This window comes from Ovis aries, chromosome 2 (assembly GCF_016772045.2).
Source record: "Ovis aries strain OAR_USU_Benz2616 breed Rambouillet chromosome 2, ARS-UI_Ramb_v3.0, whole genome shotgun sequence".
NCBI lineage: Eukaryota > Metazoa > Chordata > Mammalia > Artiodactyla > Bovidae > Ovis > Ovis aries.
In genome coordinates, this window is record NC_056055.1 from 245,817,341 (window position 1) to 245,842,863 (window position 25,523).

Sequence of the window (25,523 nt, forward strand, 5' to 3'; positions counted from 1 at the left end):
GGGCTCTAGGTGCCCCCGCTTCAGTAGCTGCAGTGCGCAGGCTCCGTAGCTGTGGCTTAGCGCAGGGTCTCAGTATTAGTACCACGTGGACCTAGTTGTTCCGCAGCACATGGAGTCTTCCCAGACCAAGGACCAAACCCGTGTCTCCTGGATTGGCAGGCGGACTCCTGTGCACTGTACCCCCAGGTTAGTCCCTCATTTCCTTTTTTAACAACCCTCCAGTGCTGAGGTCTGTAGGTCCCTTCTTTGGGGCTGGCCGGGGTCCCCAGGGATAGCTCCAGGTGCCTCCTGCCCGTGGGGGCGGGGGTGTATAAACCCGGCTGCTAGGATTCTGGGGGCAGAGTGGAGATGGGGCCTCCTGGGGGTCTCACTGGTCAGTAGGTGGGCTGGCTGTTCCGGATACAGCCTCCACACCCTTTGTCACTCCTGGAGTCCTCAGTCCAGAGGCATCTGGGGTAGGTCTCCCCAGAGAGGAGAGCTCCGGTCTTCTGACTCAGGGGTTGAGGTGGGAATCTCCATGCTGCCACGGAGAGGGGAGAATTCCTAGGGCTCTCACTGCAGGCTCTCACTGATCCTCAGTTTTCACACCCGATCTGCTGTCACTAGAGATGTCTGGGGTGTGGGGTGCCTGGGTTTCTGGGGCTCCTTAGCAGGGCACGACTTGACTCTTTCTGGGTTTCCATTATTTCTGCTCCACTGCGCTCGCTCCCCCTTGTCCACGTTCCTTCCACCCTCAAACATGTCCTCAACACCCTCAGCGGCTGTCATCGCCCCCTTTTCCGTGCAAGGTTACGCCACTTCCGTTCCCTTGTTTAGGCAGGCTTGGGGAAGGAACGGGGACTTTATCTTGGTTCTCCACGTCCTCCGTGCTCCTCTGATGGTCCATCATGGCGCTCAAGTTACCCAAATGCATGTCAGTCGATTAATCCACATTTATTTATGTATCCGTTCAGTAGGACACGGTCGTGCCAGATGAAGAAGTTGGACTAATTCCTTCCGGGTTGGACATTCCCTCATCAAAGGAGTCATTTTATTGGGTGGGTGCTTCCCAGGTGGCTCAGTGGTAAAGAAGCTGCCTGCCAGTGCAGGAGACACAGGAGATGTAGGTTCCATCTCTGGGTTGGAAAGATGGAAGAGGAAATGGCAACCCACTCCAATATTCTTGCCTGGAGAATCCCATGGACAGAGGATCGTTGTGGGCTACAGTCCATAGGATTGCAAAGAGTCAGACACAACTGATCTACTGATTACACATGCATGAGTTCCAAACTGGACACCGTGGGGGCACCTGGAGACAGGTAGTGATGTGTAAGACATTCCTGGTGGAGCTAGCCTCTCAGGTGGTCCCAGTGAACCCCACTTCCTGGTAGTCATGCCTGTGTGTGGCCCCCTCCACCCTGAATCGGGCCGACCTGAGTAATGAAGACGTTTTCTGGCTATTACGCCGGCTGATTTCCGGGGCTCGAACACGAAGGTTAGGGTGGCTTCTGCCTTGTTCTCTCCTGGATCACTCTTGCTGGCTGGAGCCAGCTGCCGTGTCATGAGGACACAGGACACATGAGACCTTGGCAAGGAGCTAAGGCCTTCCGCCAGGTCACCATCCAGGTGAGGGCGCTGCTGTGGAAACGGCCCCTCCTCGCCAGCCAGGCTTTCGGCTGGTTGTCGCCCCAGCTGACATCTGCCTCGTGAGAGACCCTGAACCAGCATTGTGCTGCCAAGCAGCCGCTCACAAAAACTGTGAGATAATGAAGTTATTTTTGTTTCAAGCCACTACGCTACGGATTTCTGTTTTAAAATGTTTGTTGGAGTGTAGTTGCTTTACAGTGTTGCGTTAGTTTCTGCTGTATGCAAAGTGAAACAGCTGTACACGTGTATCCCGTCTTTTTTGGATTTCTTTCCCAGTTAGGTCACCGTAGACCATGGAGTCGAGTTCCCTGTGTTACACAGCAGGTTCTCATTGAAAGGAAGTGAAGTGAGAGTCGCTCAGTCGTGTGCCATTCTTTGAGACCCCATGGACTGTAGCGTGCCAGGCTCTTCTGTCCATGGGATTCTCCAGGCCAGAATACTGGAGTGGGTAGCCTTTCCCTTCTCCAGGGGATCTTCCCGACCCAGGGATCGATCCCAGATCTCCTGCATTGCAGGCAGATTCTTTACCAGCTGAGCCACCAGGGACGCTGAGGTTCTCATTAGTTGCCTGTTTAATACGCAGCAGTGTGTGTCAGGCCCAACCTTCTAATGCACCCCACCACCCCCTTCCCCCCTTTGTGTCCATGTGTTTGCTTTCTGCATCTGTGTCTCCATTTCTGCTTTGCAAATATGTAGTTTTACCAAAAGGGACTTGAATATAATCCCCGGCCCGCCACATGGGCTCCAAGGCTCGGGTTGCACCCCCTTCTCCCCCTGCTCAGCTTCCCTACAAGGTGCTGTCTGCCCCCATCTCTGGGCCTCAACCATGCTGTACCCAGTGCCTCTAACCTCTAAGCGCTGTCTTGCCCCCCAGGTCTTTTCCACATGCTGTTCCCATTCTTTCTCATCTCTTCTTCCAGCCTGCTCATTTTTCAAGCTGTCTTAGAAGTCACTTCTCTTAGGAAAATAGTTCCCTGAACCAACTGTCCGGACTTCCTTGGTTGTATCTCTCGAAACATGTATCAGAACAGTCACTCTTTCATTATTTGTGTAATCATTTATTTAATTCCTGCCCTCCTCTACTCCTAAGGCTCCCAAGGCTTTGGGAACTCCTGGGACAGGGAATACATCTGTTTATTATTATTATTATTAAAAATGTTTACTTATTTATGTGTTGGGTCTTAGTCACGGCACGCAGGAGCGTTAGTTGAGGTATGTGGACTCTTAGCTGTGGCATGGGGGATCTAGTTCCCCAAGCAGGGACTCTAACCTGGGCCCTCTGCATTGGGAGTGTGGAGCCTTAGCCGCTGGACCACCAGCGAAGTCCTCTACATCTGTCTTTTGCACTCCTAACTCCACACGGCCCTGATTGGCATCTGAAACAGCAGGAACTCAAAAGATGGTTGCTGAATAGCTGAGTGAGATGTGTTCCCGTTATTTGACTCAGGTTTCATTCTCTCCAGTCTGAAAAAAACAACTTAGAGCCAACCCTTAATTGATGGCAGGTCAGTACATTATTCTTAAAGGATAGCACGTACACTTTTATTTATTTATTTTTAAAGTCTTACTTCCGTCAGTGACTCATTTTGTGACCTTGGACTGCTCGCCTTTCCTCTCTGAAAAAAGGTAGATGGCATTTGGTACAATGCTTCTCTGGAAGGCTGGGGAACTGTTTCATTTAGAGAGAGGTTGGCAAGGTTTTTCAGTGCTCTTAAAGTACAATTTTCTCTGTATCCAGGTGGTTGTAAATGATTATATAAGTGATGAATAGAAATGAACTATGCTTTACTGTGTGAATGTATTTCAGTTATGAGGGGGTGTGTGTTTGTGTGTGTGTGTGTGTGTGTGTGTGTGTGCATACCTTTTGGTGCTAAATCGGTAAACACTGGTGTGTGCATACTGGGCTTCCCTGGTGGCTCAGACGGTAAAGAATCTGCCTGCAATGTGGGAGACCTGTGTTCGATCACTGGGTTGGGAAAATTCCCTGGAAGAAGAGAAAGGCTACCCACTCCAGTGTTCTGGCCTGGAGAATTCCATGGACAGAGAAGCCTGGCAGGCTATAGTCCATGGGGTCGCAAAGCGTCAGACACGACTGAGCGACTTTCACTTTCATTTCTTTTTAAAGAATAGTTTGCTCTGGAATGCTCATGAACATCCAGAAGTCTGCTGCAGACTCGTTTGAAGCTGTAACTGTTTGACTTTTCTTGAAGCTGTTTTCAATTCTAATTCGTTCGGCTCTATTCGTTTCTAATAATAACAAACCAGTATTTACTTAAGTGGTCAGAATTATGCAAAACGTTTTCCTTTATCAGAGCCAACCCACATGATTACTTTTGCGAGATAGGAACTACTGACATTTATAATTTCTGTTTTACAGATGAGGGAGCAGAGACTCAGAGAGGTGAAACAACTTCCCTAAGGCCGCACAGCTAGCAACCGACAGATCAGTAACTAAAGTCTGTGTGGCGTGTTCTTAACCTTTGGAAAAATTGTGCGTGCGCCTTTGTGACTAAGAAATAAAGAAAAAGAGGAATGTGACCAAAATTGCTATTCATTCTGAAGGATTTTCAGCAGAAAGGCGCCTTCAGAATAGCATTAGTCTACAATCAGATGTCTCGGAACTGAGCGGTGTGAATACAGGAGGGCAGCATAGGTGACGGATGAAAACATTACCTTCAGCGCACCTGTATTTGTGGATAAGCTGGTGCATCCTTCAAATTACAGTCCAGTGCAAAGAAAAGTCATGTTTGTACAACAGAGCTGCCTAAACCAAGGCTGGTGTTGGGATACAGCTTGATCTCAGGAATGCAGGCAAGAGGAGACCCCTACAGCGCCCCCGGGCCCTGAGCCAGAGCAGGTGGGAGCAAAGACGGGGTCAGAGGAGGGAATGTCTTCGGCTCCATCTTGTGCTGACACTAACCTCCCTGTGAATCCCCCTGTCTTGGCCTCCCTCGTCTAACTGCATATAGTAACTCTTTTGTAATTAAAAATTTTTTAATTGAAGTATCGTTGATTTACGATGCTGTATTAGTTTCTAGTGTGCAGCAAAGTGATTCAGCTATATGTATATTTATAAACATATAAACAACATATATTTCTTTTTCATATTCTTTTCCATTATAGGTCATTACAAGATACAGAATATGGTTTCCTGTGCTATATTGCAGGTCCTTGTTTATCTGTTTTATATCTTCATTCTCTCAATCAGCCGTTCAACAAACGATTTCTGACCGCTTGATATGTAGGGACACGGTATGGAGGAGAATAAGGGATATATGCGTCCCCTACTCTGGAGCTTACAGTCTTGCTGGGGAGAGGGCTGTATGTCACAGGATATGTGCTAAACGAACAGATGTGCTTGTTGCTCCCAAGTCAAAACCGTCTTTTCCTTCCTAAAGTCTCCTAGGCCGCTAGACCATACTACCCAATGCTTCTCTTTGCTCTAATCATCTACCAGCCCCGGGGACCATCTCTCTTGAGGTCTGAGCTCCTGTGTCCTCTGCTCAGCCACTGCTGCTTAATTCCCTGCCACTTCAACCTCCATGAAGCGGTCCTCTGACATTCCTGCCTCCCCGTCCCTCCCCTGAGGATCCTGTCTTCCACCCATCTCAGCACGCATCCTCACTGTCATACCCTTGACCTTGCCATTGTCAAAACCTGAAACCCCTACATAATGTCAGTTTTTCAGTTTATTTTTTTTTACTGGAGTGCAATTGCTTTAAAGTTGTGTTAGCTTCTGCTGTACAATGGCGTGAGTCAGCTACGGGCACACATATATCCCCTCCCTCGTGGACTCCCTGCCCGCCCACTGCACCCGCCTGGGTCACCACGGAGCACTGAGCTGAGCTCTCCGTGCCGTGCCGCCGGTTCCCACTAGGGATCTGTGTTACACATGGGGGTGTGTTTATGTCAGCCCTAGTCTCCACACTCACCCCGCCCTCCCCTACCCCACCCTGTCCACACAGTCATTCTCTAGGTCTGCACCTCTCTTCCTGCCTCGCGGTTAGGGTCACCTTGTGTCACTTTTTGAGCTTCTACATTTTTCTAGGCCCTACGTTATCTGGGGTGCATACACAGATGAGCCCTACAGGATGTCAATTTAAAGCATCCGGGATGAACTCCCCAGGTCAGTAGGTGCCCAATATGCTACTGGAGATCAGTGGAGAAGTAACTCCAGAAAGAATGAAGGGATGGAGCCAAAGCCAAAACAATACCCAGTTGTGGATGGGACTGGTGATGGAAGCAAGGTTCAATGCTGTAAAGAGCAATATTGCATAGGAACCTGGAATGTCAGGTCCATGAATCAAGGCAAATTGGAAGCGGACAAACAGGAGATGGCAAGAGTGGACGTTGACATTCTAGGAATCAGCGAACTAAAATGGACTGGAATGGGTGAATTTAACTCAGATGACCATTATATCTACTACTGTGGGCAGGAATCCCTCAGAAGAAATGGAGTAGCCATCACAGTCAGCAAAAGAGTCCGAAATGCAGTACTTGGATGCAGTCTCAAAAGTGACAGAATGATCTCTGTTCGTTTCCAAGGCAAAGCATTCAGTATCACAGTAATCCAAGTCTACGCCCCAACCAGTAACACTGAAGAAGCCGAAGTTGAACGGTTCTATGAAGACCTACAAGACTTTTTAGAACTAACAAACACCCAAAAAAGATGTCCTTTTCGTTATAGGGGACTGGAATGCAAAAAACACCTGGAAGTGAGAAACACCTGGAGTAATAGGCAAATTTGGCCTTGGAGTACAGAATGAAGCAGGGCAAAGGCTAATAGAGTTTTGCCAAGAGAACGCACTGGTCATAGCAAACACCCTCTTCCAACAACACAAGAGAAGACCACACAAGATAACCTCTGATAACCTCTCCATTCCATGAGCCATTTCATGAGCCATTTCATGCTCAACTGTTTAGCAACCTTAATTCTGTCTGCAACCTTATTGTAATTCCCTTTTGCCGCCTAGTCTAATATATTCAGAGATTCCAAGGGTGAGGATGTGGACATCTTTCAGGGGACCATTATTCTGCCTCCCACAAGCCCCTCAAATGCCTTTCCCATCCCCTGGGTTATTATATCTAACCTGAGCAAAATCCCAAATCTCATTCCGTCCACTGTCTGCTTACTCCCTGTCTGCACCCGTGCAGTGCAGCCTGGTTGGAGAAAGACAGAAACCACAGCTCACTCCGCATTCATGACCACTGGCCTTTTTTACGCAATTACTTTTTGGCTGCCCCAGGTCTTCATTGCTTTTCTCTAGATGCAGTGAGTGAGGGCTGCTCCTCATTTCGGGGCCAGATTTCTCACAGCGGTGGCTTCTCTTGTTGCAGAGCGTGGGCTCCAGAGCACGGGCTCAGTAGCTGTGGTTTATGGGCTTAGTTGCCCCCAGTCACGTAGAAGCTTCCCGGACCAGGAGTTGAACGCTTGTCCCCTGCGTTGGCAGGTAAATGCTTAACCACTGGGCTACCAGGGAAGTCCGCTATGACCACAGCCTTGAGTAAGCCCTTAGGCCTGCCAGGCAGTTCTGCTACATTCCCTAGGGCATTCACTCTCTCCCTCTCCTGTTTGATGAGCTCATATCTCCTCCTCACTCTTCACATCCCCACACTTCCTTCCTTGTCCTTACTCTCTGCTGAGGCTCTTGTTTCCTGGTTCCCTGAGAAAACTGGGGCAATGAGAAGCGGACAGACTCAGCCGCACGTCCACCCGCCCACTGGCATCTGCGCTCGTCTCCACCCTCCCTCTCAGCTGCTATGGACCAACTGCCCAAAGCCAGTCCCCCACTGGCGCCTGGAGCCTCTCCCTGTTTGTGCGCTTGGGGCCGTCACTCCAAGGGAGCCCCCCACTTCATCCTGTGCTATCATTACCCACCCCCTCTGCCATTTGGATCATTTTCCCATCAGCATACCAGCGTGCTATCGTTTCTCCCATCACACAAAACCAAGCCGAAGTAAAACCCTCTCTGGATTTGACATCATCTCTGCAGCCGATCCCTATTTCTTTGCTTCTTTTTTGTACAGAAAAACGAGGAAAAGAGCTCTCTGCTTCCTAGGTCCAGTTTCTTCCCTGTTACTTTCTTGGACCTGCTCACATCCGGCTTTGGCTGCCGCTGTGCTTCTCAAGGTCACCAACAACTGTCAAGCTGCCGTCTCTAGCGGTGGAGTCTTAGCGTGGACCTTGCTGGGCTCCCGGCAGCATCTGATATGGCTCACCTCTTCCTCCTGAATGCTCTGCCTTTACGTCCTCGCTTGCTGTCCTCCTCTCTCAATGGCCACTCGTCTCCGCCCCCTCTGCTGAGATCTCCCTGTGTCCTGGACCTTGAGATGTGGAAGTGCCCCACGCTCCCTTGGTGACCGCATCCAGGCCCTTAGCTTGAAATACCATTTTATAAGCTGTGTCTGTGCTTAGTCACCCAGTCGTGTCCGACTCTCCGAGACTCCATGGGCTGTAGCCCATTAGGCTCCTCTGTCGCCGGGGAGAGGCTCCTCTGTCCATGGAGACAATACTGGAGTGGGTTGCCATGCTCCCCCTCCAGGGGATCTTCCAAACCCAGGAATCGAACCGGGGTCTCCTGCTTTGCAACTGGATTCTTTACCAACTGGGTTATCAGGGAAGTCCCTTTTTATTAACTAACCACCTCCAAATTCTAAGGGCTTCCTGATAGCTCAGTTGGTGAAGAATCCCTCTGCAATGCAGAAGACCCTGGTTTGATTCCTGGGTCAGGAAGGTCTTCTGGTGAAGGGATAGGCTACCCACTCCAGTATTCTGGCCTGGAGAATTCCATGGACTGTATATAGTCCATGGGGTAGCAAAGAGTCGGACACAACTGAGTGACTTTCAATTCACTTCCAAATTCTATCTGTAGCCTGGACCATTTCTGAGTCTGTTCTCTTTCCTAACCTCCATTCTTGGATGTCAAATAAACTTCTCAAAATTCAAGTGACTAAAAATGGGGATAGCCATGCCAGCCTCTCAGTTAGTTACTCAGGCCAAGAATTTTAGCATCAATCTCGACTCCTCTCTTTCCCTTACTCCCTTCGCCAGGCTGAACTGTCCATGTCAGCTCCTCTGCAGGTGTATCCAGGATCTGACCCTTCCTGTCACCTCCTCTTCCCCCATCCTGGTCCACCCACTTTCTTTTTCCTTTTTTTTAAGTGTGTCTGACTCTTTGCGACCCCATGGACTGCAGCATGCCAGGCTTCTCTGTCCATCACCAACTTTTGGAGCTTGCTCAAACTCATGTCCATCGAGTTGGTGATGCCATCCAACCATCTCATCCACTGTCCTCCCCTTCTCCTCTTGCCTTCAATCTTTCCCAGCATCAGGATCTTTTCAAATGAGTCAGCTCTTCACATCAGGTGGCCGAAGTATTGGAGTTTCAGCTTCAACATCAGTTCTTCCAATGAATATTCAGGACTGATTTCCTTTAGGATGGACTGGTTGGATCTTCTTGCAGTCCAAGGGACTCTCAAGAGTCTTCTCCATCACCACAGTTCAAAAGCATCAATTCTTTGGTGCTCAGCCTTCTTTATGGTCCAACTCTCACATCCATACATGACTACTGGAAAAGCCATAGCTTTGACTAGATGGACCTTTGTGGGCAAAATAATGTCTCTGCTTTTTAATATGCTGTTTAGGTTGGTCATAACTTTTCCAAGGAGCAACCGTCTTTTAATTTCATGGCTGCAGCCACCATCTGCAGTGATTTTGGAGCCCCCCAAAATAAAGTCTGTCACTGTTTCCACTGTTTCCCCATCTATTTCCCATGAAGTGATGGGGCAGGATGCCATGATCTTCGTTTTCTGAATGTTGAGTTCTAAGCCAACTTTTTTCACTCTCCTCTTTCAGTTTCATCAAAAGGCTCTTATTTCTTCTTCGCTTTCTGCGATAAGGGTGGTATCATCTGCATGTCTGAGGTTATTGATATTTCTCCTGGCAATCCTGATACAGTCCATGGGGTTGCAAAAGAGTTGGACCCAACTTAGCGCCTAAACAACAACAAAATCCTTAACTTGATCACATCTGCAAAATCCCTTTTGCCACATAAGGTGATGTATTCAGAAATTCACAGGGATTAGGATGTGAACAACTTTGGAGGGCGGTAGTATTAGTCCCCTCACCTAGCCCACCTTCTAATAAACCACATATTATTAATACTTGATCAGCTGTCTCCTTGAGGATCTGGACTCCTTGGGAAGGATTTCTGCCCATATCCTCAGTGCCTAGGGCTATTCATGGCTAACAGTGGATGCACAGTAAATATTTTCTTGAATGAACATCTGTTGTTTTGGCTGTGACTGTGTTTGCCTGTACTTGAGATATGTGCCACCAGCAACAGAGACTCTGTTTGAAATCACCTGCCCCCAATGTGCCAGGCAGTGTCAGCAGTGGTTGGGCTGGCTTTGGGGAGTGTGTTGTGCAGCTCCGCAATCCAGGCAGCCTCATGGGAGCTTCATTTCCCTTCCATCAGCCTTTTTTTTTTTTTTTTCAACCCCAGGCTGCTTCAGTGCACTTTAATTTAAATCTTTGATATTTATCAGAGTCCCCGAGCTGGGAGACTTGGTTCCGCCCCGCCACTCCGGGAGATGTCTAGAAAGAGCCTCGTCTCTCTTAGATTTGAGCCAGAGATGCATCTTCAGTCTCGCAAATGGTATTTTGTTACCATGGCAACCGAACTTCTAAAAAAACGGATGTCAAGTAACATGCAGATCCCAGTGCTCCTGGCAACCACCATTCTGCATATTTTGGGGAGAAAATGTGTCCCGCCTTCTTCCTGCCTGTGAGTTGAGGAGGGGGAAGGTGAGCTTAGCAGCACCAGGTTTCCTTCCAGAATTGATGGGTTTGGGCAATAGCAGGGCCAGAGGCCGGACCCCGCACCCCACCCAGGGTGACAGCATCTCCTGCAAGGTCACGGAACCAATGCATCTCCCTACCCCCTCTGCTTGAAAGGAGGTCTGTCTTCCTCTCCTTCGGCCTCTGATGCTCAAGCCTCTGGAGCAACGCTCGGCTTCTACCAGGTGTGGTGCACACACCCCTGCGGGCTGGGTGTAGGGGTCACTCTGCACCAGTTCTCACCTTTACTGGCTCTTGGAGTCACTCACGTGACCCCTCAGGAAATGTTCACTAAGAGCCCACCATGTGCCAGGTCCCGGGCTGCGGCATCGGCGGCGACTAGGACGTGATTCAGGCTGCGAGCCTCTTTCTCCAGCCCGGAACCTTTCAGGGGAGATAAGTAAACACCCAAATTACTCTGTGGCTTGGGAGAGGTGAGCATGAGGCACAGGCAGGCAGGGAGTGATTAGCTCTGGCACAGATGTCGGTGGGGGTGGAAATAAAAGAACCCAGCTTCGTTTTAAGTTCTTTTACAGAAAAGATTGGCCACACTATGCACACTCGAGGAAGATTGAAGAAAAGGTCTCTGACAAGTTTCTCAAAGACCTTTTGGACTAGGTGCTCCATTTTCTTAACCAAAGATGCACACTTTCCCTGTTACAATGTTTCTGAAATCAGGATGTGTTTTTATCGTCAACCATATATTCAGTGAAATGTTTATTTCCCTTTGTTGTTTGTTCACTAAGTCCTGTCTGACTCTTTGGTGACCCTATGGACTGTAGCCAGCCAGGCTCCTCTGTCTATGGGATTCTCCAAGCAAGAATACTGCAGTGGGTTGCCATTTCCTTCTCCAGGGGATCTTCCTGACCCAGGGATCGAACTTGAGTCTCTTGTATTGGCAGGCGGGTTCTTTACTGCTGAGCCACCAGGGAAATCCTTTCTTTCCCTACTTTCAGTTAAATGGATGGCGTGTCTTAGAATCAAGGAAACATGAGATTTCTCTTTTTTTCCCTGTCAATATTCATTAGTAGCTGAGCCCGAGACCTGAGAGAATCTTGTTGGCTTGGACTCCTGCTCATATTTCCTCCCTGAAGAAGTGCAGGCTTTCTCATTAGAGACACCCTGGTTCGATTCCTGCATAGGGAAGATCCCCTGGAGAACGGATAGGCTACCCATTCCAGTATTCTTGGGCTTCCCTGGCGACTCAGACAGTAAAGAATCCACCTGCAATGCGGGAGACCTGAGTTCGATCCCTGGGTTGGGAAGCTCCCCTGGAGGAGGGCATGACAACCCACTCCAGTATGCTTGCCTGGAGAATCCCCATGGTCAGAGGAGCCTGGCGGGCTACAGTCCATGGGGTCACAAAGAGTCGGACACGACTGAGCGACTAAGCACAGCACAGCACATGGTTCCAGACAGAAGGATTTTGAGGGGCTTCTCTGAACTGGGCAGTTAGGTTAAAGAGGGTGGGTTCTGGAGTGGCATTGCCTGGGTTCAATCCACATCCAGGCTCCATCACTTTCTAGCTGCGTGGCCCCCTCACAGCCTCAGCGTCCTCATCAGCATGGTTGTACTACTACATAATGTCAAGGCTGGTGATGTTTCAGTGTATCCATTCTGAACAAACCAAAGTCTGTCCGCTAAATACAACAAAACAGAAAGATGAGTTTACTGCAGTGCTTTCAGCCTGTGGACTGGAAACTCAAAGCTGTGAAAGCAATGAGTTCCAACTGCTCACAGACCAAGGGATTGCTGGCTGGGAAATGCTGAAGATACTTGGCTTTTGTCAGCTGACGGGTTGCCTTGGTGGTCTTTCCCTGCCTTCTCTCCCTCAGATTTGAGCCAGAGATTTATCTGCAGTCCTTTCTAGCACATGGGTGTGTTGTTTCTCTTCCAGCCTCAACAGCTGACGGTCACATTGTTTGGTGACTTTTCAGCAGTTTCTCTTACTCTGACATGCCTCTGCTCAAAAGCGCCTTGCTGCTTACAGAAGAGAGTTCAAACTCCACAGTTGCTGGCACCTGAGGCTTTGGACACAGCTTTACTGAAATAATGAAAGGACCTCCATGATCTGGCTCTAATGTATCTTTTCAGCCTTTGTTGCCACTACCTCTTCCTGATCAGGGGAGGTATCTACTTTTCTGTAACTCAATTGGTGCAATTTTTAGAAACCTCAGGTTATCAAGCTGTGTTGTTTAAAAATAATTGTTTTCAGTAGAAAAATAACAAAGACTAGAGTGTCTCAGATTTAAAATACCAAGAGTTGTCTTTGTCTGCCCATCAGGCCCTCCTCTCTTCTGGTCCCAACCTTCAGCCTCTAGACCACAGGGGTGAGCACGTGTCCCAGATCAGGCAATTATATTAGCCTTGGCCACAGTGATTGGTCCAGACACAGACATGTGACCCAGGATAGCCAATGGGAAGTCTTCCCTGAGATTTTTTTTTTCCCCTTCAGGGTCCCCCTCTTTGCCTCATCTGTCCCAGTTTTCCTTGCAAAATGAAGACCTTAGTCTAATGCTGCTTGCAACTGTGATCTAACTGAAAGGAGAAAGACTAATGGTGGTGAGAGACTGAAGTGAAAAGGCAGAGACAAGCAGAAGAATAGAGAGGGGAGAGAGGAAGGGGAGAAAAAGAGAGAATTAGCAAATACTGGCGCGTTTGAGCCCTGGATCCATGTGTGCTAGAGACCAGCTTCACCATGTGCCTCTTCTGCTTAGAATATTCATCTATAATTTTCTATTTTGGCTTAAGCTAGTTTGAATTGGGTCTGACTAGGACTGCAGCCAGGCAGGCTTGCTTGTATGCTCCTGAGAATGAGCACCCTTAAATTTGTACCCTAGACTCCTCCCGGGTGTGCCTTAGTCTTTAGCCTGAGTTAAGTTCAGTGTCTTGTGACTGAATGAATTATTGGCTAATAAAAACTCTGCTGATATTTTGTCATTGCAAGCTAGAAACATATCATTTGATTAAATTAGCCAAATACATTTAAATACTAACAGGCATCGCCTGAAGAACACAGACAACTGGGTCAACGTCAGTAGGTTTCTAGGCTAAGAAAGTAAACCGTGGCCCATTTCACTGCTGCCAACAGCTGGCTTGGTAACACAAGCCACGAATTAGGGAACATGACTGTGTTGATTATAACTTGTTCAGATATCATCTGTAACCTCAGAGCTCCTACCTCTCTAACTTGTCTTATGGTTGGTAGAATGGATGCTGAGAAGTCATCCTTCCTTCCTCAGGGAACAGCGCCCAGAACAGTGCTTGTTACACAGAAGGTGCTCGACTGTTATTTATTGGATTGAACTGAACTGTGTCATTTCTTCTTGGCTTGCTCTTATTGTTCAGCTGCTAAGTATGTCTGACTCTTTGCGACCTCATAGACTGTAGCATGCCAGGCTCCTCTGTCCTTCACTATCTCTCTGAGTTTGCTCAAATTCATGTCCAATGAATGGGTGATACTCTCTAACATCTCATCCTCTGCTTCCCTCTTCTCCTTTTGCTGTCAATGTTTCCCAGCATCAGGGTCTTTTCCAATGAGCTGGCTCTTTACATCAGGTGGCCAAAGTATTGGAGCTTCAGTGTCAATCCTTCCAATGAATATTTAGGGTTGATTTTCTTTAGGATTGACTGGTTTGACCTCCTTGCTGTCCAAGGGACTCTCAAGACTCTTTTCCGGCACCATAGTTCAGAAGCATCATTTCTTCAGTGCTCAGCTTTCTTTATGGTCCAACCCTCACATCTGTATATGACTACTGGAAAAACCATGGCACTGACTATATGGACCTTTGTGGGCAAAGTGATGTCTCCGCTTTTTAAATATGCTGTCTAGGTTGGTCATAGTTTTCCTTCCAAGGAGCAAGGGTCTTTTCATTTTATGGCTGCAGTCACTGTCCGCAGTGATTTTGGAACCCAAGAAAGTAAAATCTGAAAACATTTCTACTTTTCCCCCTTCTGCCTGCCATGAAGTGATGGGATTGGATGCCATCATCTTAGTTTATTTAATGTTGAGTTTCAAGCCAGTTTTTTGCTCTCTTTTTGCCTCCCCTGGCTTCAGTGATTAGCTCAGGGATGGATATGTGAGCCAAGGCAGTCCATGAGACTCAGTTCCAGAATTTTTCTTGAAACTAGTGGGACCGGAACCAGCTGTGCCTGCCAGAAGTACTAACTCCTGCCTTTGTCAGGGGAATAAAAGGGACCATCTCTTTTAGCCTGTGCTTAAGAGAGGACTTTTCTGAAGCCCCTCCACAGACCTTCTCTCCCAACAGAACTGGATCATGTGTTCACTCCCAAGCCAGTCTCTGGCAAGGAGGAGGAGACCATCATAACTGGCTGGGACTGAGCCAAGGTTGGCCACCCTGCTGCACAGGTCCCACAGTGGGTCCTTTATTGGTCCCTTCCTCCCCAGTGCTGACAGTCTGTTCTCTCTTCTGGTTCCATCTGCCTCGCACATAGAGAATTCCCTTCCACCACTGGGAAAAGCTCTTCATTTGACCCTACACCCTTTCTAGCCACCAAACTTCTTTCCTTCCTTCTATCAGAATTAGGTAGGCTAATGACTTGCAGAACCCAAACGATGTTGCTGAGGTGTGCATTAGGACTCTATATTCAGCCTCTCTCTCAAAATGGACAAAAGCTCAAGAAAGTAGAACCAGGGGCAAAGAAACCATTCAAGCAAAGACTGGGTGACCATCTCTGGGTCAATGTAGAAAGGCTTCTCCTATTGGGAGTGAGTTTGGACTGGTTTTGTTTATTTGTTTATTGAGCACCTACTATATACTAGGTACTGGGCTCAATACTGAGGATGTAGAGTTAACAAGACAGAAATATGCCTGGGGTCATTCAGCTTAGAGGTTAGCAGGGGAGACGGGCCTTGAGTGAAGAATTATACAGACAGATATATAGTTGCAGGTATTGTAAGATGATCCTTAAAATCCCTTTGAATCAAAGACTTATGATTTTCTATGTAAAATACTTCTGTCAGTGCCTGGCGCGTCATAGGTAGTTCAGTAATTGCTACTACTATAGATATTCCCTGCCCGCTGAGCCTATGGGGAATGTCTGTCTGCTCCAAACTTCTATGCTGTCTGCATCTGAGGACCGTGTGTGTCTTCTATGCTGTCTGCATCTGAGGACTGTGTGTGTCTTCTATGCTGTCTGTATCTGAGGACTGTGTGTGTGCATGCGTGCTCCGTCTCTTCAGTTGTGTCCGATTGTTTGTGACCCAGACTGTAGCCCACCAGGCTCCTCTGTTCGTGGAATTCTTTGGGCAAGAATACTGGAGTGGGTTGCCATGCTCTCCTCCAAAGGATCTTCCCCACCCAGGGACTGAACCCAGAGCTCCTGTATTGCCAGCGTTGCAGGCGCATTCTTTACCACTGAGCCACCTGGGAAGCCCCATCTGAGTAGTCATATTTGCTTCTCAGCAGTTGTTGTCAGTCCCTCAGGCATCTCCGACTCTTTGTGACCCCCATGGACCCATGGACTGCAGCATGCCAAGCTTCCCTGTCCATCACTATCTTTCAGAGTTTGCTTAAACTCATGTCCATCAAGTTGGTGATGCCATCCAACCATCTCATCCTCTGTCGTCCCCTTTTCCTCCTGCCTTCAATCTTCCCTAGCATCAGGGTCTTTTCAAATGAGTCAGCTCTTTGCATCAGGTGATCAAAGTATTGGAGTTTCAGTTTCAGCATCAGTCCTTCCAATGAACACCCAGGACTGATCTCCTTTAGGATGGACTGGTTGGATCTCCTTGCAGTCCAAGGGACTCTCAAGAGTCTTCTCCAACACCATGGTTCAAAAGCATCAATTCTTCAGTGCTCAGCCTTCTTTATGGTCCAACTCTCATGCCTATACATGACTACTGGGAAAACCATAGCTTTGACTAGATGGACCTTTGTCAGCATTCAGCAGTAGTTTTATTACTAAATTTTGAATTTGTTTACCTGGTGCCTCCAACTATACCATTAACCTACCAAAGGACCAGATTCAACTAGTTAAGAAACAAGAATTATTCATATTGATTCACTTCTTTGCCTATGATCTGCAAGCCAACAACACAAACTAATTAAAAAGAGAAAGTGTCCTAATATATCTCCAGCAGTTTCCCGTACATCAGCTTATCTGGGCCAACAGTAGTCCTGTGCAGAAAGCAGGAACATTATCCTCCCTTTTCCGCTGAGAAAACTAAGGCTTAGAATATCAGATGGTTTTTCAAACTGGGCAGGAGAATGGTTCTTCCTTCATTTTTTACTTATTTTTTAAAGCTTTATAAAAAATGTATTTGCTGAGTGTTAGTTGCAGCACGTGGGATCTTCAGTATTCCTCGCAGCAGGCGGGATCTTCTGCTATGGCATGTGGGATCTAGTTCCCTGACCAGGGACCAAACCCTAGTGCCCTGCCGTCGTGGAGTCTTAGCCACTAGACCCCAAGAAGCCCCTCTTCCTGCAATTTTCAAGCCTCTTGACTAGAACTCCTGCTGGAAGACACCAGGGAATCATCTACTCCTATTTTCCCATTTTACAGATGAGAAACCAAGACTCGGGTAGGTGCTGGACTTGACGGCAATCGCACGGTCAGTAAACCAACGAGCTGATGGAAGAGCCCGGCACCTGACTCCCAAGCCTGAATTGAGTCATCCTGTCCTTATACATTGAGCTACAGCTGCTGTTAATAATTAAGGGTGGGTGGGTGTTAAGGGTGGGTGAATGAGGGTGGGAGGGGAGAGGGCTGAGTGTGCAGGGATGAGGATTCGGCATTTCCCAGGTGGGGCTGGAGGCAGAGGTAGTCACAGGGCCTGGGGCTTACTTGGGCCCCTGACACAGCCCCTTGTGGGGCCACAGTTAGCCTCAGGGTTCCCCTTAAGTCTCCTGACATGGGCCATTATTCCTTCATCTCCCTTCTCCAGGCCCCCGCTGCTTCCTGACTGCCTTCTGCATTCCGTGCTCTTGCTGCCCCGCTGTGGCTGAACGTATCCACTGCAGCACTGATCACACCTGTTCCTGGGGGAAAATCGGAGAAGGCGGTGGCATCCCACTCAAGTCCTCTTGCCTGGAAAATCCCATGGACGGAGGAGCCTGGTGGGCTGCAGTCCATGGGGTCGTGAAGAGTTGGACATGACTTCACTTTCACTTTCACTTTTCACCTTCATGCATTGGAGAAGGAAATGGCAACCCACTCCAGTATTCTTGCCTGGAGAATGCTGGGGATGGCGGAGCCTGGTGGGCTGCCATCTCTGGGGATGCACAGAGTCGGACACGACTGATGCGACTTAGCAGCAGCAGCAGCAGGGGGGAAATAGCAGAGATAGAAAGAGGGAGGTGAAGGACCCTTAGAGATTATTTTACAAATTGTTTCCCTTTTTCTCGGTGGAATCTTGTCTTCTAGGGTTTCCCAAATGTTCTGTTCATGACTAATTCTTCGAATAGGAGTAATGTGTGTGGTTCAGGGTCGGGAATGACTCCTACCTGTCAACAAGCAGTTTCTAGGGCCAAACACCATGAAAGAGGGGAAAGTCGGTAGAGTTTAGTGCTCGGGCATGGAGCTCTGGAGAAAGAAAGAGTTGTGTGAGCTGCGGCTTCACCTCAGTGATCCCCATCTGCAAATGGGGAGGAAAGTAATGCCTAATGAGGTTCCCTGGCAGTCCAGTGGTTAAGACTTGGTGCTCCCAATGCCGAGGACACAGGTTTGATCTGTGGTTGGGGAACTAAGATCCCACCTGCCACTCCGCATGACCTAAAAAAAAGCACCTAACCAGTTTGTAGGCAGATGGGAGAATGGCATGGAAAGGGCGGTGCTTGGCACACCCCATACAAAAATTAACTTGTGTGATAGATAGTGGTTAAGATAGCAGATCCTAAGAGTTCTTATCACACAGATAATTTTTTTAAAAATTTCTTTTAGTATCTATAGGAGATGATGGATGTTAACTAAATCTGTTGTGGTCATCATTTCACAGTATATATAAATCAAATCATCATGCTCTATACCGTAAACTTACACAGTAATGGATGTTTTATTTATTTCTCAATATAACTGGGAAAAAATAACTTCAGATGAATCACAGACCTAAATGTAAAACATAAAACTATCAAACTTTTGGGAGAAAACCTAGGGGAAAAATGACTGTGGTCTTAGATTGGGCAAAGACTTCTTAATGCAATACTGAAAGCATGATACATAAAAAAAAAAACAAAAACTGACAAACTGGATTTCATAAAAATCAAGAACTTCTGCTCTTCAAAAGACAAAGAGAATGAGAAGTCAAGCCACAATACTGAAGAAAATGTTTGCAAATCACATATTTTGTAAGGGATTTGTATCCAAAATATACAAAGAATGCTCAATAATTAGCAAACAAAACAACTCAATTTAAAAAATAGGGAAAAGATTTGAGCAGATACTTCTCTCGCAAAGATATGTGGGTGGCAAGCAAGCACATAAAAGATGTTTGATGTAATTAATTATTAGAAAAATGCAAATTAAAACCACAATGGGATGTCATTACATACCTACTAGAAAAGGGGTCCCCAGCTCTGGACCCTGGAATGGTACCGGTCCACGGCCTGTTAGGAACTGAGCCACACATCAGGGGTCAGCAGGAGGCTAGCAAGGGAAGCTTCATTCGTATGCATGGCCTCTCCCTGTCACTCATCACCACCTGAGTTCTGACTCCTGTCAGATTCTGCATTATGGTACTGGTCCATTTCATTATACACCACCATGCAATAATAATCAGTACCAGTTCAGTCGCTCAGTCGTGTCCGACTCTGCAACCTCATGGACTGCAGCACGCCAGGCCTCCCTGTCCATCACCAACTCCCAGAGTTTACCCAAACTCATGTCCATTGAGTCAGTGATGCCACCCAACCATCTCATCCTCTATCCTCCCCTTCTCCTCCTGCCCTCAATCTTTCCCAGCATCAGGGTCTTTTCCAATGAGTCAGCTCTTCGTATCAGGTGTACAAAGTATTGAAGTTTCAGCTTCAACATCAGTACTTCCAATGAACACCTAAGGAATGATCTCTTTGAAGTTGGACTGGTTGGATCTTCTTGCAGTTCAAGGGACTCTCAAGAGTCTTCTCCAACACCACAGTTCAAAAGCATCAATTCTTTGGCGCTCAGATTTCTTTATAGTCTAACTCTCACTTCCATACGGGACTACTGGAAAAACCATAGCCTTGACTAGACGGACCTTTGTTGGCAAAGTAATGTCTCTGCTTTCTAATATGCTGTCTAGGTTGGTCATAACTTTCCTTCCATAGAGTAAGCGTCTTTTAATTTCATGGCTGCAATCACCATCTGCAGTGATTCTGGAGCCCCCCAAAATAAACTCAGCCACTGTTTCCACTGTTTCTCCATTTATTTGCCATGAAGTGATGGGACAGGATGCCATGATCTTAGTTTTCTGAATGTTGAGTTTTAAGCCAACTTTTTCACTCTCTTCTTTCACTTTCATCAAGAGGCTTTTTAGTTCTTCTTCACTTTCTGCCATAAGGGTGGTGTCATCTGCATATCTGAGGTTATTGATTTCTCCCGGCAATCTTGATTCCAGCTTGTGCTTCCTCCAGTCCAGCGTTTCTCATGATGTACTCTGCATATAAGTTAAATAAGCAGGGTGACAATATACAGCCTTGATGTACTCCTTTTCCTATTTGGAGCCAGTCTGTTGTTCCATGTCCAGTTCTAACTGTTGCTTTCTGACCTGTATACAGATTTCTCAAGAGGCAGGCCAGGTGGTCTGGTATTCCCATCTCTTTTAGAATTTTCCACAGTTTATTGTGATCCATACAGTCAAAGGCTTTGGTATAGTCAATAAAGCAGAAATAGATGTTTTTCTGGAACTCTCTTGCTTTTTCCATGATCCAGCAGATGTTGGCAATTTGATCTCTGGTTCCTCTGCCTTTTCTAAAACCAGCTTGAACATTTGGAAGTTCATGGTTCACGTTTTGCTGAAGCCTGGCTTGGAGAATTTTGAGCATTACTTTACTAGCGTGTGAGATGAGTGCAATTGTGCGGTACTTTGAGCATTGTATGGCATTTCCTTTCTTTGGGATTGGAATGAAAACTGACCCTTTCCAGTCCTGTGGCCACTGCTGAGTTTTCCAAATTTGCTGGCATATTGAGTGCAGCACTTTCACAGCATCATCTTTTAGGATTTGAAAGAGCTCAACTGGAATTCCATCACCTTCACTAGCTTTCTTCGTAGTGATGCTTCCTAAGGCCCACTTGACTTCACATTCCAGGATGTCTGGCTTTAGGCGAGTGATCACACCATTGTGATTATCTGGGTCATGAAGATCTTTTTTGTACATAATAATGGGCTTCCCTGATAGCTCAGTTGGTAAAGAATCTGCCTGCAATGCAGAAGACCCCGGTTCAATTCCTGGGCTAGGAAGATCCCCTGGAGAAGGGATAGGCTACCCACTCCAGTATTCTTGGGCTTCCCTGGTGGCTCAGCTAGTAAAGAATCTGCCCACAGTGAGATGTGGGTTTGATCTCCACAGGGAGATGTGGGTTTGATCCCTGGGTTGGGAAGATCCTCTGGCAAAGGGAATGGCTACTCACTCCAGTATTCTGGCCTGGAGAATTCCACGGACTGTAATAATATTAGAAATTAATTGCACAATAAATGTAATCCGTCTGAATCATCCTGAAACCATCGTCCCTCCTGGATCTGTGGAAAAAATTGTTTTCCACAAACCTGGCCCCCGGTGCCAAAAAGGTTGGGGACCACTGTATCGGGATGTTTGAAATCAAAAGGCTGATTCTACCAAATATTGCTGAGGATGTGAAGGATGTGGGACTCTCACCCACTGCTGGTGGGAATGTACAGTGGTGCGACCGTTTTGGGAACTTCTAGGTAGTTTCTTAAAAAGTTAAATATACGTCTGATGCATGACCCAGACATTCCTGTCTGAGGAATTTACCCAAGAGAAATGAAAGCATCCATCCACACACAGACTTAGACACGCATGCTCAAAGCAGCTTTATTTGTAATAGTTAAAAACTGGAAACAATCCAAATGTCCATTAACAGGTCAATGAATAAACAGATTGTGATATATTTATACAATGGAACATTACTCAGCAGTAAAAAAAAAAAAAAAGGCATAAACTGTTATTGACATGCAGTAGTATGGATAAATATCAAAATAATTATTCTGAGAGAAGCCAGAGAAGAGAGAGTACATACCATGTGATTCTATTTATACGAACTTTTAGAGGATGCAGACTTACAGTGACAGCAAACAGCTCTGTGGTCACCTGGGGATGGGACGGGGTTTACCTCATTATAAGAAGAAAAAGGTCTCCCCGACACCCTGCCTGAGGTCAGAGGGCATGTCCTGCATCAATCCCTGCATTCCACTGGGTTAAATGGCCATTAAAAGTATGCTGACACTTGATAATTCCTAATAATGATTAAGTTAAGGGCTTTCCCATGGGAAAGCTCTGTAAGCAAAGTGAGTGACAACCTGATGTGATTGTTAACCTTTTTTAAATTTCCTTCGGCACAGCTGTGTGGCAACATTAACGCAGGAGGTCTCATCTTTCAAATCTCCCTGGTGCCTGGACCCTGCCGAATGTCTCACCAGAACGGAGCGCCTGCGAGGGCATTTACCCAGTGACTCACTGGGAACTCAGGGACTTTGTGAAATGCTTCCAGCGGTGGCGCTGTCCTTAGTAAACCCCTCCCCTTCCGGTTGCTCCTCCTAGATCCTCTGCCTGGCACCTCACTTTCCTCTTGGGAACTTAACCTCACTTTCTCTAAGTCAGAGGGCTCCTCTGTAACTTGTGATTCAATGAGGACAGTCATGCTGAGCTGAGAACCGCGCCCTGGGGACATCTGGCTGCAGCTGAAAGTGCCCATCGTCCATCACTTCTAACAAGGTCCACATGATGGAAATCTCAAAATGTCGCAATAGTCCAGCCTGGCCACTGAAGGATTTCAGCCTTTGGCAAAAAAAAAAAAAAAAAAAAAAAAAAAGGCAGAGCTATTTAAGAGCAAACTGCTTTAAGAATGACAATCTTTTATAGAGTACAAACTTATGTAGGGGAAAGGTGGGGGAAAGATAAATTAGGAAGGGGGATTAACAGATACACACTACTCTACATAAAATAGATAAACAACAAGGTCATAGCACTGGGAACTACATTCGACACCTTGTAATAACCTATAATGGAAAAGAATCTGAAAAAGAATTGATACACATGTAACTGAACAGATAAATATGTGTAACTGAACACATATGGAGACATATGTACAACTGAATCACTTTGCTGTACACTGGCGGCGGTGAAGTCGCTCAGTCGTGTCCGACTCTTTGCGACCCCGTGGACTGTAGCCTACCAGGCTCCTCCTTCCATGGGATTCTCCAGGCAAGAATGCTGGAGTGGATTGCCATTTCCTTCTCCAGGGGATCTTCCCCACCCAGGGATTGAACCCAGGTCTCCTGCATTGGAGGCAGATGCTTTACCCTCTGAGCCACCAGGGAAGCCCGCTGTACACTGGGAACACTGTAAATCAACTACAATTAAAAAAAAGAAAGAAAGAAATCTGGTGTTGGACCCTCCCTTCTCCACCTGGCAGGTTATAGTCCATAGGGTCAGAAAGGACTGAGCAACTGAGCATGCACGCATGCCGCGCCACATACAAAACAGACTCAAATGGCTTAAAGCCCTAAACAGTAAGAATGAGAACTGGGATCAGTCTAGATGGGTGGGGTAGGGAGGGAGACGGGAGAGAGGTTCAAAAGGGAGGGGTATATGTATACCTATGGTAGAGTCATGTTGAGGTTTGACAGAAAACAACCAAGTTCTATAAAGCAATTGTCCTTCAATAGAAAAATAAAATTTAAAACATGGGGGAAAAAAAAAATGAGAACCATAAAATTCTTAGACGAGGACACTGACAGAACACTTGCTGACATAGCTGTGGCACTATTTTCTTGGATAAGTCTCCTGAGGCAACAGAAATAAAACCGAAAATTAACAGTTGGGGCCTGATTAAACTTAAAACTTGTGCACAGCAGAGAAAACCATTGACGAAATAAAAAGACAATCTATGGAATGGGAGAAAATATTTTTAAATGACGTGACTGACAAGAGGTTAGTATCTAAAATATACAAACAGTTCATAAAACAATATCAGTAACAATATCATCATCAACAACTACCTAATCAAAAAATGGGCAGAAGACTTGTATAGCCATTTTTCCAAAGAAGACACACAGATGGCTAACAGGCACATGAAAAGATGCTCCACACCACTAATTATTAGAGAAATGCAAATCAAAACAACAATCATATCACCTCACGCCTGTCAGAATGAGTATCATCAAAAAGTCTACAAATAACAAATGTTGGAGAAAATGTGGACAAAAGGGAACTCTTGTACACTGTTGGTGGGAATGTAAATTGGTACAGCCACTGTGGAAAATAGTTTGCAGCCTCCTCAAAAAATTAAAAATAAAGTTATCCAGCAATTCCACTCCTGGGTATATATTTGGAAAAAAACCAAAAACACTGATTTGAAAAAATAAATACTCCTCAGTGTTATAGCAGCACTATTGAGCATAGTCAAGGCATGGAAGCAACCCAAGTGCCTAGCAACAGATACCTGGATTAAGAAGCTGTGATATTTCACTCACTCATTAAAAAAAGGCTGAAATACTGCCATTTGCAGCCACTTGGATGGACCTAGAGAATATTATGCTTAATGAAATGAGTCAGACAGGGAAAGGCAAATTCTGTAAGATATCATTTATATGGAGAATTTAAAAACAATATAAATAAAGGTACATACAAAACAGAAACAGATTCAGAGAGGCAGAAAATACTCTTGTGGCTACCAAAGGGGAGGGGGGCGGTCGGGAGAGACGACATAGGGCTTAAGTGATTAGCTGATACATGCCACCAAATATAAAAGCAAGGAGGACATGCTGTGCAGCACAGGGAATTACAGGCATTATCTTGTGATAACCTATGTGGAGTATAATCTGCAAACATATTGAATCACTGCTGTACAGATCAGAAAACATTTTGAAATCTGCTCTATAACTGTGCGGTGAGGATTAAGTGGTTTGATGTTGGTGAAACTTTTTGTCACAGTTCAGTTCAGTCGCTGTCAGGTCCGACTCTTTCCGACCCCATGGACTGCAGCATGCCAGGCCTCCCTGTCCATCACCAACTCCCGCAGTTCATTCAGACTCATACCTACTGAGTCAGTGATGCCATCCAACCATCTCATCCTCTGTCCTCCCCTTCTCCTCCCGCCTTCAATCTTTCCCAGCATCAGGGTCTTTTTAAATGAGTCAGCTCTTCGCATCAGGTGACCAAAGTATTGGAGTTTCAGCTTCAGTATCAGTCCTTCCAATGAATAGGACTGATTTCCTTTAGGATGGACTGGTTCGATCTCTTTGCAATCCAAGAGACTCTCAAGAGTCTTCTCCAACACCACAGATCAAAAGCATCAATTCTTCGGCGCTCAGCTTTCTTTATAGTCCAACTATCAGATCCATACATGACTACTGGAAAACAACAGTTGTAGCTGTAATTATAAATTAGTAAAGTAAGTTGTTATGTGTGGTGCTGGCAGATTAAAGAGTTACTTTAGTGATCTAACCTCCTGTCTTGGAGGTAATAAGCTGTGCAGTCCGGTAAATTCCTCTCCAGTAGCAGTGTGACTTTGAGCACATCCACTAACCTCTCTGGCCTGTCTTCTAAAGCTGAAGAAAAAAAGCCAAGACCCAAGGTTTGCCCTGAAGCTTAAATGTGTACTCCCCCTAAATGCTTACCCCACGTTCTTTCCTTCCCATCCAATGGCGGAGTCATCGAACAACCAGGAAATAACCCCAGGAAAGCAGAAGGCCTGAAACCTTGGCACCGCAAGCGATACAACTACGGCCAGAGTTGAAATGGTCGCGAAGGGACGAGAGATCGCTCAGGTTCCGCAAACCATTCCGCACTGCCAACTCCTGGATCTCCGACTGCAGCGAAGGCAGCTGATGCTGGTCCATCACCCTGGCAACAGCACCTTCCGGTCTGTGTTGCCCGCCCTA

General features: G+C 46.6%; 1 long non-coding RNA gene across 1 annotated transcript; it reads right to left on the minus strand.

Moving 5' to 3' along the window:
• Positions 1-21,428: 21,428 nt before the first annotated feature.
• LOC105611487 (uncharacterized) lies at positions 21,429-25,508 on the minus strand. The gene is made up of 2 exons (XR_009599465.1): positions 25,260-25,508; positions 21,429-25,012 (listed from the first exon to the last, which is right to left on the minus strand). It is a non-coding gene; the product is annotated as an uncharacterized LOC105611487 (long non-coding RNA).
• Positions 25,509-25,523: the final 15 nt, after the last annotated feature.